The sequence below is a fragment of the Hemicordylus capensis genome, chromosome 6 (genome assembly GCF_027244095.1).
Source record: "Hemicordylus capensis ecotype Gifberg chromosome 6, rHemCap1.1.pri, whole genome shotgun sequence".
NCBI classification, from domain to species: Eukaryota; Metazoa; Chordata; class Lepidosauria; order Squamata; family Cordylidae; genus Hemicordylus; species Hemicordylus capensis.
The window spans coordinates 47,340,847-47,355,489 of record NC_069662.1 but is presented as its reverse complement, the minus strand read 5'-3'; the positions used below and the strand labels follow the sequence as shown (position 1 = coordinate 47,355,489).

Sequence of the window (14,643 nt, the reverse complement as noted above, 5' to 3'; positions counted from 1 at the left end):
TTAAAGATGCCCTTCCGTTGTTTTAGCCTGTCTGGGCAGAGAACTGAAGCCCAGCCTGCTGTGTTCACACGTGTTTGTGCTCCCTGTGGGAACTTCAGTGGTCACAAGTTCATCACCACTATTCACACCACACAGCTTCTCCTTGAAATGCAGGCAGCCCTCGAAGGTCACCTGCTTGGCTGATTTCCACTGTGTTTCTTAAGCTTGGAGGTCCTAGACCGGTGAAGCTGTATCACTCAGGAGCTACTGGCTGGCTCCTGTGGGCCCACTTGGGGGGTTGTGGGGAAATCCTGCCCACCAGTTGAAGCTGACTTCAAAAGCTGCCCCCCAGCACCCCCACGTTATTTCCAAGAACATGCCTAACCTTTTCTTCTTTCATGTTCCCATAGGTCTCACCCAGAGGCAGAACCAAAGTGAGTTGCTCTCTTCTCTACCCTTGACTCCTCTTAATGCTTTTGGCTCTGGTGTGGCCAGCTGAAGGGATGGGGGGCGGTGATGAGGGGGAGGTGTTCAGACATAGCCCAAACTCAGGTGTGGCATATATTGCCTCATCAAGGTGAGCCCATCTCCTTTCCATGTTCAGAATGCCAGTAATTGGCTGCTGAATCAAATGCCAATTTCATCAACTGTCCGCTTGATACCTTTGGCAGGCTGCCTCCCTCCTATTTAAAACACAAAACAGCATGTATGTGTCCGTTTGCGGGGGGGACTTTTTAAAAAGTGGGGAAACTACACTGGAGAGGGGTGGGAAAGCTGGCCTCATGACTGTGAACTACGAGAGCAGGCCCACCCCCCGCCCCGCCCCAACCAGTCAATCCTCAATGAAAAATACTCTGAGCAAAATGCAGTAAGTGACATTCAACGGCAATTACATCCACTGCTCCCAACTATGGAATCATCCAAAATTAGCAGGGCCAGCTAGAAGGATTAGGGGAGAGGACATACTTGGCTGCATGTGAATTAAAATTAGAGGGAGGGCACATACTAGTAATACCCCTAGTAATACTAGTAATACCCCTAGTATTACTGGGGGAGGAGACCCTCTCTTTCCTGTGATTTGCTACTAAGAATATTTCTCCTTATCTCTGCAGGGATGAAGATGAAGAGGGGGCACTGACAGGTAAGCGGATGATGAGAGTGCCTGCTTCTCCTCAGGGTTCCCCAGCCCCCCAGGGAAAGCCTCCTTGGAGAACTGTTTCTCTTAGACAATGGAGAGAGATGGGCAGACATCCATCTGATGGATGGATAGCAGGAGGGCAGGTTCAGCCACCTCTATCCTTTAGTGTTGATGCAGCCGAAAGTGTTAGAGGAGACTGGGGGGGGGGGGGCTCTGTGGGTCACATCTAGCTATCCTCCATTAGAGGAGGAGATGGGGAAAGGGCTGTGGCAGCAGGCAGGTAGGTTTGGTCATTCTTCTTTAGAGGTTGTGCACTTTTGAAAAAGTCCTGCGAGAACCCTTTGCCCACACCCAGCCCCAAAACATCCTCTGGGTCTTTTTCTCCCTGCCTTCAAGAAGAGGAAGCTAATTATTTCCAAAGTATCTCATTTTTTGACAATTACATGGGTCAAAATGGAATTGGAGGATCACCTGAAAATAAGGGCAACATTTCCTGGCCAATGTGCTCTGAGCTTGGTCCAAAGAGACTCTTTCTTTCTCCGACCACAGTTTTCTACCTCTAGGAACCAGGCCCGCATTCCTGAAATCACAGCTATGCTTCCTGCTTATGGCATCCAGGCAGATTTTCAAGACCCGCCACCCCACTAGGCCAAGAGGCTCTAACTGGGGGTTGGTTCGTGAACCAGAGATAGTCCATGTCAACCATCAGCTCCCATTCTGCTCAAAGGAGAAGCTTCTTTCCTCAAACAGAAGGGAGAGCCCATAGCCCAGTAGTGGAACAATTGCTTTGCATGCACAAGGTCTCCTGTTGAGACTTCATCATCTTCTGTTAAAGGACCTTAGCTAGCTAGGAAAAGGCCTCTGCCCAAGAGTAGGGCAAAGAGAGCCAAGAGCATGACTTGGTAGACGGCAGCTGCACTTGTATGTACAGCAGGCAGAGCCTGGCCATTGCACTCCCTTCTGAAGTGTACTTGGTGAGGGCTGTCTTGCCAGTCAGTGCTATGCAATGTACTCCTCTTCATTCCTTGCTTTGTTCCTTGGGTGGCCCACCTCACCCACAATCCCAGGCTACTTCCCAGCTGGCTAACCTAGGCAGAAAAGGGAGGCCATTTCTATCAGGCCTACAAACCATGATCATTTCCTGATTCCTGCTTTATTTCCTCTCTTTCAGGTCATCCCAGAAACCCAACCCATGTTGCACCATTTTCTGGGGGACTCCCCAATGTTTTGGGGGACACTCTGGGGAAAGAGCTCATTGAGGAACCCTCCATGACAGAACCCCTTCCAGCACCTCGCATCACCAACAACATCCTGGGGGAAGAGCTCACTGAGGAACCCTCCATGCCAGAACCCTTTCCAGCACCTCGCATCACCAACAAGATCCTGGGGGAAGCGCTCATTGAGGAACCCTCCATGCCAGAACCCCTTCCAGCACCTCTCATGTCCAATGACATCCTGGGGGAAGCGCTCATTGAGGAACCCTCCATGCCAGAACCCCTTCTAGCACCTCATATCACCAACAACATCCTGGGGGAAGAGCTCACTGAGGAACCCTCCATGACAGAACTCCTTCCAGCACCTCGCATTACCAATGACATCCTGGGGGTAGCGCTCATTGAGGAACCCTCCATGCCAGAACCCCTTCCAGCACCTCTCATGTCCAATGACATCCTGGGGGAAGCGCTCATTGAGGAACCCTCCATGCCAGAACCCCTTCTAGCACCTCATATCACCAACAACATCCTGGGGGAAGAGCTCACTGAGGAACCCTCCATGCCAGAACCCCTTCCAGCACCTCGCATGTCCAATGACATCCTGGGGGAGGCGCTCATTGAGGAACCCTCCATGCCAGAACCTCTTCCAGCACCTCGCATTACCAATGACATCCTGGGGGAGGAGCTCACTGAGGAACGCTCCATGACAGAACCCCTTCCAGCACCTCGCATTACCAATGACATCCTGGGGGTAGCGCTCATTGAGGAACCCTCCATGCCAGAACCCCTTCTAGCACCTCATATCACCAACAACATCCTGGGGGAAGAGCTCACTGAGGAACCCTCCATGCCAGAACCCCTTCCAGCACCTCGCATGTCCAATGACATCCTGGGGGAGGCGCTCATTGAGGAACCCTCCATGCCAGAACCCCTTCCAGCACCTCGCATGTCCAATGACATCCTGGGGATAGCGCTCATTGAGGAACCCTCCATGCCAGAACCCCTTCTAGCACCTCATATCACCAACAACATCCTGGGGGAAGAGCTCACTGAGGAACCCTCCATGCCAGAACCCCTTCCAGCACCTCGCATTACCAATGACATCCTGGGGGTAGCGCTCATTGAGGAACCCTCCATGCCAGAACCCCTTCCAGCACCTCTCATGTCCAATGACATCCTGGGGGAAGCGCTCATTGAGGAACCCTCCATGCCAGAACCCCTTCTAGCACCTCATATCACCAACAACATCCTGGGGGAAGAGCTCACTGAGGAACCCTCCATGCCAGAACCCCTTCCAGCACCTCGCATTACCAATGACATCCTGGGGGTAGCGCTCATTGAGGAACCCTCCATGCCAGAACCCCTTCCAGCACCTCTCATGTCCAATGACATCCTGGGGGAAGCGCTCATTGAGGAACCCTCCATGCCAGAACCCCTTCTAGCACCTCATATCACCAACAACATCCTGGGGGAAGAGCTCACTGAGGAACCCTCCATGCCAGAACCCCTTCCAGCACCTCGCATCACCAACAAGATCCTGGGGGAAGCGCTCATTGAGGAACCCTCCATGCCAGAACCCCTTCCAGCACCTCTCATGTCCAATGACATCCTGGGGGAAGCGCTCATTGAGGAACCCTCCATGCCAGAACCCCTTCTAGCACCTCATATCACCAACAACATCCTGGGGGAAGAGTTCACTGAGGAACCCTCCATGCCAGAACCCCTTCCAGCACCTCGCATTACCAATGACATCCTGGGGGTAGCGCTCATTGAGGAACCCTCCATGCCAGAACCCCTTCCAGCACCTCTCATGTCCAATGACATCCTGGGGGAAGCGCTCATTGAGGAACCCTCCATGCCAGAACCCCTTCTAGTACCTCATATCACCAACAACATCCTGGGGGAAGAGCTCATTGAGGAAACCTCAATGCCAGAACCCCTTCCAACACCTTGCATCACCAATGACCTACTGGTGAAAGTGATCATTGAGGATACCTCAGTGCCAGGTCCTTCCATCCTCACAGACACTCCAAAGGAAGCAGCTTCTGTGTCAGAGCCCTTACTAGAGCCTTCCATTGCTGATAATTATCTTCAGCAAGAAGTAGAACTCCTCAAAGGGTTACAGCATGACTATGTCCAGTAGCGTAAGTATTGCGACACCTCAGAAACCTTTTGCCTATACACCCAGCACAAAGTTCAGCTGCAGTTTTGATACCCAGCCCAGATGATGGACTAAGCCCTAACACTGCCCTTTTTGCAAGTCACCACCACTCAGCCTGGTCAGCACATACAACATTTGTTCCTTTTTGTTCTCTTTGTTGCAGAACTGAGTGTTCGCCGCATTTCCCAACAGTTCCCTCGTTCTCTCTGGGCCATCAACCTGCAAATTGGACACATGCGGACAAGGCTCATCCGCAGTGAAGTTCGGCTGTAGTGGTGGGAAAGGGAAGGTATGTTCACAGCATGCCCCTGAAATTGCTGCTGGGCTAAGAACGGCTCTTTTGTTTATTTCATGTTGAAATGCTTGATCTGAGTCTGCATCTAAGGTTTCAGCGGGGAGGCCTGTGAGTGGGTTGTCAGAGCTTGCTGAAGTGTTCCTTCGTTTTCTGTCTTTCATGTGTCCAAGCTCCAGTGCCTGTAATCCAAGCAGCTTCTCAGAGTGAGCAGTGAGGGCAAGTGATGGTGGGTGTGGTAGGATGTCAGCCTTTGCAGCTGACCTCCGGCTTCATTTCTCTTGCAGATGTTCCTGCAGGCCCTGCTGCACTTCTCCAACCCTCTGGGTCTATTCTAGGGATGTGCATTTCGTTTCGGGCACAGATCGTTCTGTGCCCGAAACAACGAATTCCGGGTGATTCGGAACCGATCCGAATCACCCATGAGGACCTCCGAAATGTTCTGTGCCCGATCCGAATCACCCCGATTTCGTGGAAAAAAATTCGGGTGATTCGGACCTCCGTGGGCATGTCTGCAGCCTCCATTTTGTGGCTGCAGAATTGCCTTCTTCTTCCCCCTCCATTTTCATTCTGACAGCTCTTTGAATTTCCCGCCTTTTTTTCTCCATTGACTTCAATGCAACAAATTTTTCCCATTCACCTCCATTGAAAATAAAAGTTCCTACCTGCAGAGGAAAATGACCAAATAAGGTTTGGATAGTAAATCACACCCTCCCATTGTCCAGGTACAGGTGGAGGTAGGGTCAAGGGTGGGGGTGATTTTTGGAGGGCTTTGCAGGAGGGTATTTAAGGGGCCACCAGTAGCCATTTTCTTCCTTTCTGCTGCCTTGCGTGGGAGAAGAGACACAAGAGAGAGATCTGCTGCCTTGCTTAGTAAGTCTTGCCTCCATTTTGATTTTGGATTTTTGTGGGTGCTGTTTTTCTGCATTTACGCCAGTGCTCTGCCTTGTTGGTTGGTTTTCTGCTTTATTTAAGCAATTTTTAAAATAAAGAGAGAAGAGGGTGGAAATTTTTTTTAAAGAAACCTCTGCCTTGCAGAGGTTTCCCACTGCTCATTTTTAAATCCTTGTTGGGGCTAGAAGAGGGGGAGAATTTTTTTTTTTAAGGAAACCTCTTCCTTTCAGGGGCAAACCACTTTTCAATTTTTAATCCATTTTTGGATTAAAAGAGGGTGAGATTTTTTTTAAAAAGAAACCTCTGCCTTGCAGAGGCAAACCCTCTGCTCATTTTTTAATCCTTGTTGGGGCTAGAAGAGGGGGATAATTTTTTTAAGGAAAGGAAACCTCTTCCTTGCAGAGCAAACCTCTTCCCATTTTTTAAATCCATTTTTGGATTAAAAGAGGGTGAGATTTTTTTTTTTTAAAAAGAAACCTCTGCCTTGCAGAGGCAAACCCTCTGCTCATTTTTAAATCATTGTTGGGGCTAGAAGAGGGGGAGATTTTTTTTAAGGAAAGGAAACCTCTTCCTTGCAGAGCAAACCTCTTCCCATGTTTAAAAATCCTTTTTTGTGAAGAGAAGAGGAATAGATTTTAGATTTTTTTTTTAAACATCTGACTGCCTGCAAGCATTGCCAGCCTGCAGCCCTTGGTGGGAAAGGAGGGTTTTTTTTCTCCTTTTGAATCCCCCCACCCTATTTTTTGCCAAACCACTTTTTTGGGCAATTTTTTTCTGCGGAGAGTCACTGCTGCCTGTCCCTGCCTGCCTGCCTGCCTGCCTGCACTCCAGGCCTGCCTGTGTGACCACCAGACCAGACCCTCAGAGGTGGACGCCAGAGACCCGGCGTTGGAGAAGCCTACACCTGAGTGAGATTGGCCCAGCCATTTATATTTTACACACGCACACAACACACAGACACACGCACGTCACACACGGCGTTCTAATCTGTAGTGTTCCGTTCCTTTAACTGTGCGTTTGGGGTTTATTAATTTTTCCCTGTTTTTAGGTTTTTGGGGTTTTCACTTTTCTCTATAAGTGTTGTGTGATAGTTGTAAGATTGGGTTTTAAATAAATAGTGTTTTAAATAAATAGGGTTTTAAAGTGTTGTGATAGTTGTAAGATTGGGTTTTAAATAAATAGTGTTTTAAATAAATAGGGTTTTAAATAACTAGGGTTTGTGTGTAGCCTTCCCCGGTAGCTAGCTATTAGGAGGAGGTTCAACTGTAGAGTAGCAGTAGACTGTAAGAGTGGCCTGGCCTAGTAGTGCTGCAACTTTATATTTCTGTTGCTGCTTTTGTGTATTTTGCAGAAATATTTTTTAAGGGCCTAGTCTGCCCACAGTTACTTTTCCATCTTGTTTGCCTGTGTAATTGACACAGAGATAATTTTTTGAAACATTTTTGTAACTGTGTGTTACTTTCAGACCACAGAGAGAGTAACTTTCCCCTGTGGTGGAATGCATTCGATACATTAGTAACAATAACACAAGTTACTTGCAACAAATAAATTCTCCAGTCCATTCCATTCAAAGTGACCAACAGTCAGAGAAAGATAATATAACTAAACTTACTTTCACTTCTACTGACTAAGTGCACTGCACACTGTGTGCACAAGGCTCCAGCCTTAAATAACTCCTCCTGCACCTGTGCACAGCACAGCAGCTGAGCTAGTATCTTAATTTTTAATTTTTATATTTTTTTGTTGCACAGCCTGCTTCTGTTGTATCGCGCATCAAGTAACTCCCACTGTCTCCCAGTCCCTCTGTGACTGACTGACTGTGTCGTGATACACATTCATTGCATTGCAACTTCTGACTGGGATCTTGCAGCAACAGCATTTGTGCCAACAACAACAAGCCTTAAGCAAGGAGGCATTGTAAAGTCACCGGCACCGCAGCACATCCACTGTTTTTCTGGCCCTCTATCTAGTATACCTGCTGCCCCCTGAGACAACTACCCCTTCTTCACATTTTGAAATTTTAAAAAAAGTTTTAAAAAGCAATGGTTGGGAGGACAGCAGGAAAAGGGAGGGCGCAAGTAAGTGGGAGGCTTGTCTTCCCTACAGCTGGTCGTGGCAGGGGGCGGCAAGAGGGGCCTACTCCCCAAGTCACCCCCGGCCCTGCTTCAGCGCGCAGGCTTGACTTCTTCTCGGGTCAGCCTGGCCCTATGCCAGGGCCTGCGGCCAGGCAGGATTTGGGGGGGGGGGCCTCCCAGATTGCCAGGGAAGAAGATCTTCCTGTGGCAGCTGAGGAGGTGGTGCTGGTGGAGGAGGTTGGCAGTCCAGCCTGATCCACCTTGCGGACCCCCCAAACGGTCACTATGGGGGTTGGTGGGGGGCTCAGTCTGGCATCTGAGGGGGCTCAGGAGGAGGGAAGATCTTCTCCTGCCCCTGGGCCTTCCCATGCCAGCGCTGAGGGCATTGGTGGTGGTATGCCCGAGAAGGAACCAGCAAAAGTTCCACCAACAAAGCGACCTCGTGTCGCTGGGGAGTCTGGCAGTGTGGTCTGGGATCACTTTGAGCTTAGCCCTGGTGATCCCACCCATGCTGTGTGCACCCACTGCAAGGCACTGGTCAGCAGAGGCAGGGACCCTATGCACTTCACAACCTCGGGGCTGTGGTCGCACATGCGTCGGCGGCACCCAGGTGTGGAGACCTCTGCTGGCACTGGCAGTAGGCCCGGTGCCTCACCTGGTAGCAGAAGCAGTAGTAGTGACAGCAGCAGCAAGCGGCCAGCGGCTCCTGCCCACAGGCAGGAAAAGCTGACCGATCATCAGTGGGTGCAATCTCTTGGGAAGCGGTCTGATCGTCCAAAGCCTCATCTCGTGACTCGGGCCATTGGTGAGATGATCGCTCTTGATGACCAGCCGTTCTCCATTGTTGACAATGTCGGCTTCCAGCGTCTGCTCCAGCTGCTTTCTCCGGAGTACAAGATCCCCTCAAGGACCACTTTCAGCAGGAGGGTGGTCCCCTCCCTGTACCGTGCGTGCAGGGGGGCCGTGTTGGCCAAGCTGCGTGCAGCTGGGCCAAACACCAGTGTGCATTTCACTGCGGATATCTGGACTAGCCGCAGTGGGCTGCACACTGCCTTCATGTCCCTGACAGCCCATTGGTGGGGGCATGGGGGTGAGGGGACATCTGGCGCTGCTGGTGCTGTTTCCAGCTCCTCCCATGCATGCACGCCTTCTTGGGCAGTGTTGCATGTGGAGGCGATGGACACAGACCACACTTCAGATGAGTTGGCTGCCGTCATGGAGCGGCAGGTGGGGGCGTGGCTGGCCGGGGAGCCAACCCTCCGCCGGGGCTTCATGGTGACGGACAACGCAGCCAACATCACCAAGGCTGCTAGGCGGGTTTACGGTGTGAACATCGCTTGCGCTGCGCACACCTTGAACCTCGTAGTGAAGGGTGCGCTTGGCCTCAAGGAGGCTCCGAAGAAGGCCAAGGAGCACCAGCGTGTTCGGGGCTCTTCTAGTAGTTTAGGTCAGGATCCTGCTGCTCCTGTGGCCGCCCTGGTGGAGCGTTGCCGCCAGGTAGCGGGCCACTTCCACCGGAGTGAAAAGGCAAGGCGCCAGCTCAAGGCCAGACAGATCGAGCTGGGCCTGCCCGAACACCATATCCCCCAGGATGTTCCTACCCAGTGGAACTCCACCTTTCTCTTGCTCCGGCGCATGCATGAGCAAGAGGGAGCACTCAACAGCCTGGGGACGCGTGGTTGCTTGGATCTGTGCAAGTCTCTCTATGATGACTGGCCGGTGATCCGCGAGCTGGTCTTAGTACTAGAGCCATTCTATTCTGCTACGAATGACTTGTGTACTCAGACCGCCACGCTGAGCCTGGCTTTGCCCACTGCTATTCTCCTGGAGAAGGCAATGAGCGATCTCCAGACCACTCTGACCACTGGGGTTGCGATTGCCCTGGCAGGTCGGTTGAGGACTGGGGTAGTTGAGCGGCTCAAGACACCATGGGCCACATCTGCATGGCATGTCCTGGCATGCATTTGTGACCCAAGGATGAAGGGCAGCGCTGTGCCTCCTGGCGAGCTGCCCAGGTGGAGGGACCTCCTGGTCGAACGTGAAGAGGAAAGGAGGCTAGGGATAGGTGGTGCAGCAGACGACCAGGAGGAGGGGTCTTGGTCGCAGGCTGGCACTGCGCATCCCACCCCCAGCAGCAGCAGCAGCACTGCCACCACCCCCACTTCTTCCCAGTCCAGCGGCGTGGTTTCTCCGGCAGTGGGACCAGCAGAGCAGCCAGTGCGACCTCGAACCACCACCCGGTGGCTCAGGGGCTATGCTAGTCTCATGCCGGGGAGACGGGAGGAGCCTGTCCCTCGCCCCAGCCGTGCTGAGCAGACTGTTCTGCAGTACCTGGAGGAGGCGACGGAAGACAAGGAGAGTGAGCCGTTCCCCTTTTGGGCAACGCGTCGCAAAGTCTGGCCGGACTTGGCGTCCGTTGCTGTCCGGTTTCTCTCTTGCCCGCCAACCAGCGTCTCGAGCGAGAGGTTGTTCTCCATGGCCGGGGACGTGGTGACTCCTCTGCAGTCACGCCTGGATGCTGAGTTGGTCGAGCAGCTCGTCTTCTTGAAGGCCAACCTCCCCCTGCTGGGCTACCCCGAACTGGCCGTGGAGGGCGAGTGACTCGCGTCACCCTCCCATGCAGCGCCTCCCACGCCACGGCAGTTCATCCCGGCCAGAAGATGTGTCACAGTCCATCCCTCTAAGCCCACCCTGCCACTAAAACATGCCCCTTAGTGCTGCTGGCACATCCAGACATGCATGCATACACAGGCACTGCTGCACTGTCAGCCTGGGATGGTGGACTGCCAGGTGAGTGCTCCCAGCATGAGGGAGGGGTTACCACAGATGTGGCAGAGAGAGACTACAACTCCCATTTCCCACTGTCTCGATGGCTGGCCACCAGCAAGACTAGGGACAATGGGAGCTGTAGTCGCTGTCTCTGCAGAAGAAATCTGTGGTGGGCCCCCCCCGATGCTGGGAGCACCCACTTGCCCAGTGCTGAAGGCTGGGCCGTAGGGCAGCGCACCATCCATCCACAACCTCAGAGACAGGCTGCTGCGTGTGCGTGTGTGTGGGGGGGCACAGTCAGGATTGGAAGGGAGGGACATCCCTGGGGGAGAGTAGTGGCTCTGTGCAATGGGCCTGTGCCTCCTGGCGAGGGGGGCACACACACTGTCACTGAGTGGGCTTGCCGCTAATTGCTAGCCTGCTTGCCTGCTAAAACTGTCATCATTGCTTCCTCCCATGAACAATAGCATTGAAGCTGAAATCTAAAAAAACGTCTGTCTGCTGCGTTTCTCAATGTGATGTGCTTATTTCTGATTTTGGCTTGCTTGTCAGGTGATGTTCTTTACTTCTTTCTTAATCCTCATGCTCTCCTCTGTTCAAATCCAAATATGTGGTTTGCCTTGGTCTACTGAGCTATTAGGTTGTCGCCGCCGCTGCTGAGTGAGATGGTCTGCTCTGCTGCTGCCTGCTTTTTCTGGCCACAATGGGAGTAGTACTACTGCTGTGCCTGAAGCGGCACACACACACACATGCACCCCCCCTCCCCTCCCCTTCCCCCCAAAAGCTGTGTTGCCAATGATGAGTTTGATGCTGGTGCAGCCCTCACACAAATGTCTGTCTCACGCAGACAGAGAGAGCACACATTGCAACCTGAGGCGACACAGCCCTTTTCAGCCCTAACCCTCTTGCAGAGTGAGTGAGCAGCACACCCGCACAGTGCACACACACAGGGGAATAAAGGCATCTAGACTCCAAACTAGTGGTAATGTTGTATCATGTGATTGCACACAGTCTTTCTGCCCAGTATCTGCGGTATGCATTGGGATGCAATCCGAAAAAGCCTGCAAATTCTAGCTTGCTTTGTTGCAGAGACCTCTTCGTGGTGTGTGGTGTTGTTGTGTGATGTGGTGTGGTGTGGTGTGGCTGTGTGGGGCCCGGTAAAGGACAGGACAGGTGCAATTCACTGTGCCTGTGCATGTGTGTGGGGAGATGTATTATGTTTCCAAATGAAGATCGGGTCATGTTTGCGAGTTGATTGACAGCATTTTATTTGAAGATTGTGTTTGCCCATACATAGATGCGGCGATCTCATGCCACAGAGTCAGACAGGAAAAGAAATGTCCAGAGACACGTGCGTGCTGCCATTCTCTTCTTATCTGCCATCATCATCCGTTACTCTTCAAAGCTGTGTGGGTTAGGAGGGGGCAACAACAACATGCCAAGCCTTGCTGCTCCACTTGCGGAGTGTTGTTGTCTTGCGTGCGTCCTCCACATGCTATGCATGTTCCCTCCTGGCTGTGCCTGTCTGTTTACTGTAGTGGGCAAAAAAAGTTTGGATGAGGTGAGGTTCAGGGCAGGGCACTGTTGCTGGACTTGGAGTGGGATATGGGGCAGCAGAGTGGGGTGGGGCGGGGTGGTAGTGCCTAATGGGTGTAGGCTGCCACCCCAATTTCAGGGGGGTGGGACAAAGGGCTGATTTTTTGTGAATTTCTGAAGTTTTTGTGTCTTTGGGGCAGATGGGGGGGCAGAAAGTGGATCTGCCCCAAAAGAGTGGGGTGGGGTGGTAGTGCCTAATGGGTGTAGGCTGCCACCCCAATTTCAGGGGGGTGGGACAGAGGGCTGATTTTTTGTGAATTTCTGAAGTTTTTGTGTCTTTGGGGCAGATGGGGGGCAGAAAGTGGATCTGCCACAAAAGAGTGGGGTGGGGTGGTAGTGCCTAATGGGTGTAGGCTGCCACCCCAATTTCAGGGGGGTGGGACAGAGGGCTGATTTTTTGTGAATTTCTGAAGTTTTTGTGTCTTTGGGGCAGATGGGGGGTCAGAAAGTGGATCTGCCCCAAAAGAGTGGGGTGGGGTGGTAGTGCCTAATGGGTGTAGGCTGCTAGATTGATTCATTCCCATACTCGTCATAGTAATAAAGGAGAGAGTGAGAGAAAGTGAGAGTGTTAGGGTCATTTAGAGTTGAGAGTACTATATGCTGCATGAATGAATGAATCAATCTAGCACTCTGCTGCACCCAAGAAAACCCTCAGAAATTCACAAAAAATCAGCCCTTTGTCCAATCCCCCTGAAATTGGGGTGGCAGCCTACACCCATTAGGCACTACCACCCCACCCCACTCTTTTGGGGCAGATCCACTTTCTGCCCCCCCCATCTGCCCCAAAGACACAAAAACTTCAGAAATTCACAAAAAATCAGCCCTCTGTCCCACCCCCCTGAAATTGGGGTGGCAGCCTACACCCATTAGGCACCACCACCCCACCCCACTCTTTTGGGGCAGATCCACTTTCTGCCCCCCATCTGCCCCAAAGACACAAAAACTTCAGAAATTCACAAAAAAATCAGCCCTCTGTCCCACCCCCCTGAAATTGGGATGGCAGCCTACACCCATTAGGCACTACCACCCCACCCCACTCTTTTGGGGCAGATACACTTTCTGCCCCCAATCTGCCCCAAAGACACAAAAACTTCAAAAAATCACAAAAAATTCGCCCTTTGTCCCATCCCCCTGAAATTGGGGTGGTAGCCTACACCCATTAGGCACTACCACCCCACCCCACTCTTTTGGCTCCAGGGTCCTTTTTTGCTGATCCGAATCGATTCGGATTCGGATTAAATCCGAATCCGAAACGAATCGGGGGTGATTCGGGTCAGCAAAATTCGGGCACAGAACAGAACAAAGGTGATTCGGCTCGGGTCCCGAGCCGAATCACTGAAAACCCAAAATGCACACCCCTAGTCTATTCATCATTGTCCTCTGCCTCCCTTGAGGTTGCCTCCATCCCACCCTCCACCTCCACCTCTTCCCTCCTCCTGCATCCCTCTCCACCTCCTCCTCCTTCCCCACCTCCTCTGGAGCCGGACCTCAGCAATGTGAAAGAAACTCTGCAGAGTTTGGTAGAGATGCAGGTCCATCAGCTGCGTGACCGTAAGTCTCACAGAGGCAGCACTCCATAACCTCTACCTTTTCCATCCTCATTGTGATTTTACAATCTAAAAAACTTGTAGTCTAAAAACTATAAGTGGGGGAAAGATGTGTATGTATTTCAGCTGCACCTCCTTAGGACCAGGGAGAACCAGGTTTGAATTCTCATCCAGTCATGAAACTCTCTGGGTGACTTTGGGCCAGTCACTTGTCCCACAGCCTAACTTACCTCTTAGGGTTATTGTGAGGAAAAAATAACCATGTATAAATCTCCCTGAGCTGCTTGAGGAAGAGCAGAATATGAATGCTAAAAGGAAAACAAATATCAGCCCTTTTGAGTTTAAGCTGAGATGAAACAGGAAACCAAGGAGGATGATATACAATTGTGCATATTGCAAATCCTCCTTATAGTGTCATCAATGTACATGGGCAAAAGTTCCCTTCCCCCAGGAGCATACAGTCTAAAGTTTGGCTTTGGAGAGAGAAGTGAGGAAGAGGAGGAATGGGAGAGGAAAGCATAAGAGGCATTCAATTCAAGCCGATGGAGCTGCCTCTACTGAGGCATTACGCCAAAGGCTGTGCAGTGGAGGTGGGTTTTCAGGTATCATTGGAGGGATAGGAGAGAGACGAGGGGCCACATCTGAGTGGCTGTTCCAGACCCAAGGGTCAGTGAGAGGGAAGAGAAAGAGTTGTTTTAGAGAGCAGGAGACCTTCAGGTGGCTCCTGAAGACAGAAGCTGGAAGAGCAAAAATCAACCTGACGAGGTGCAAGTTCACCAGGGGGTGGGTGGGTACATAGCCATGGAGAGTTTTCAAGACAGAGAGGAGGAGTCTGTGCTGGGCATGGAAGGGGACTAGAAGTCCGTGCAGGGACTGACATGGTGGAGGACAGGCCCCTTCACCCTGTTTGTTTTCTCTCCTTCAAGGCCAAAGAGACCTCCGCAGCTGCCAGGAATGCTTACAAAGCTTCAAGGCACT

The 14,643-nt window shown here is 51.9% G+C and overlaps 1 long non-coding RNA gene across 1 annotated transcript; it reads left to right on the top strand.

Annotated features, from left to right (window-relative positions):
- Positions 1–387: 387 nt before the first annotated feature.
- On the top strand, positions 388–2,415 carry LOC128329170 (uncharacterized). Its single transcript, XR_008309549.1, has 3 exons — positions 388–413; positions 1,092–1,120; positions 2,289–2,415. It is a non-coding gene; the product is annotated as an uncharacterized LOC128329170 (long non-coding RNA).
- Positions 2,416–14,643: the final 12,228 nt, after the last annotated feature.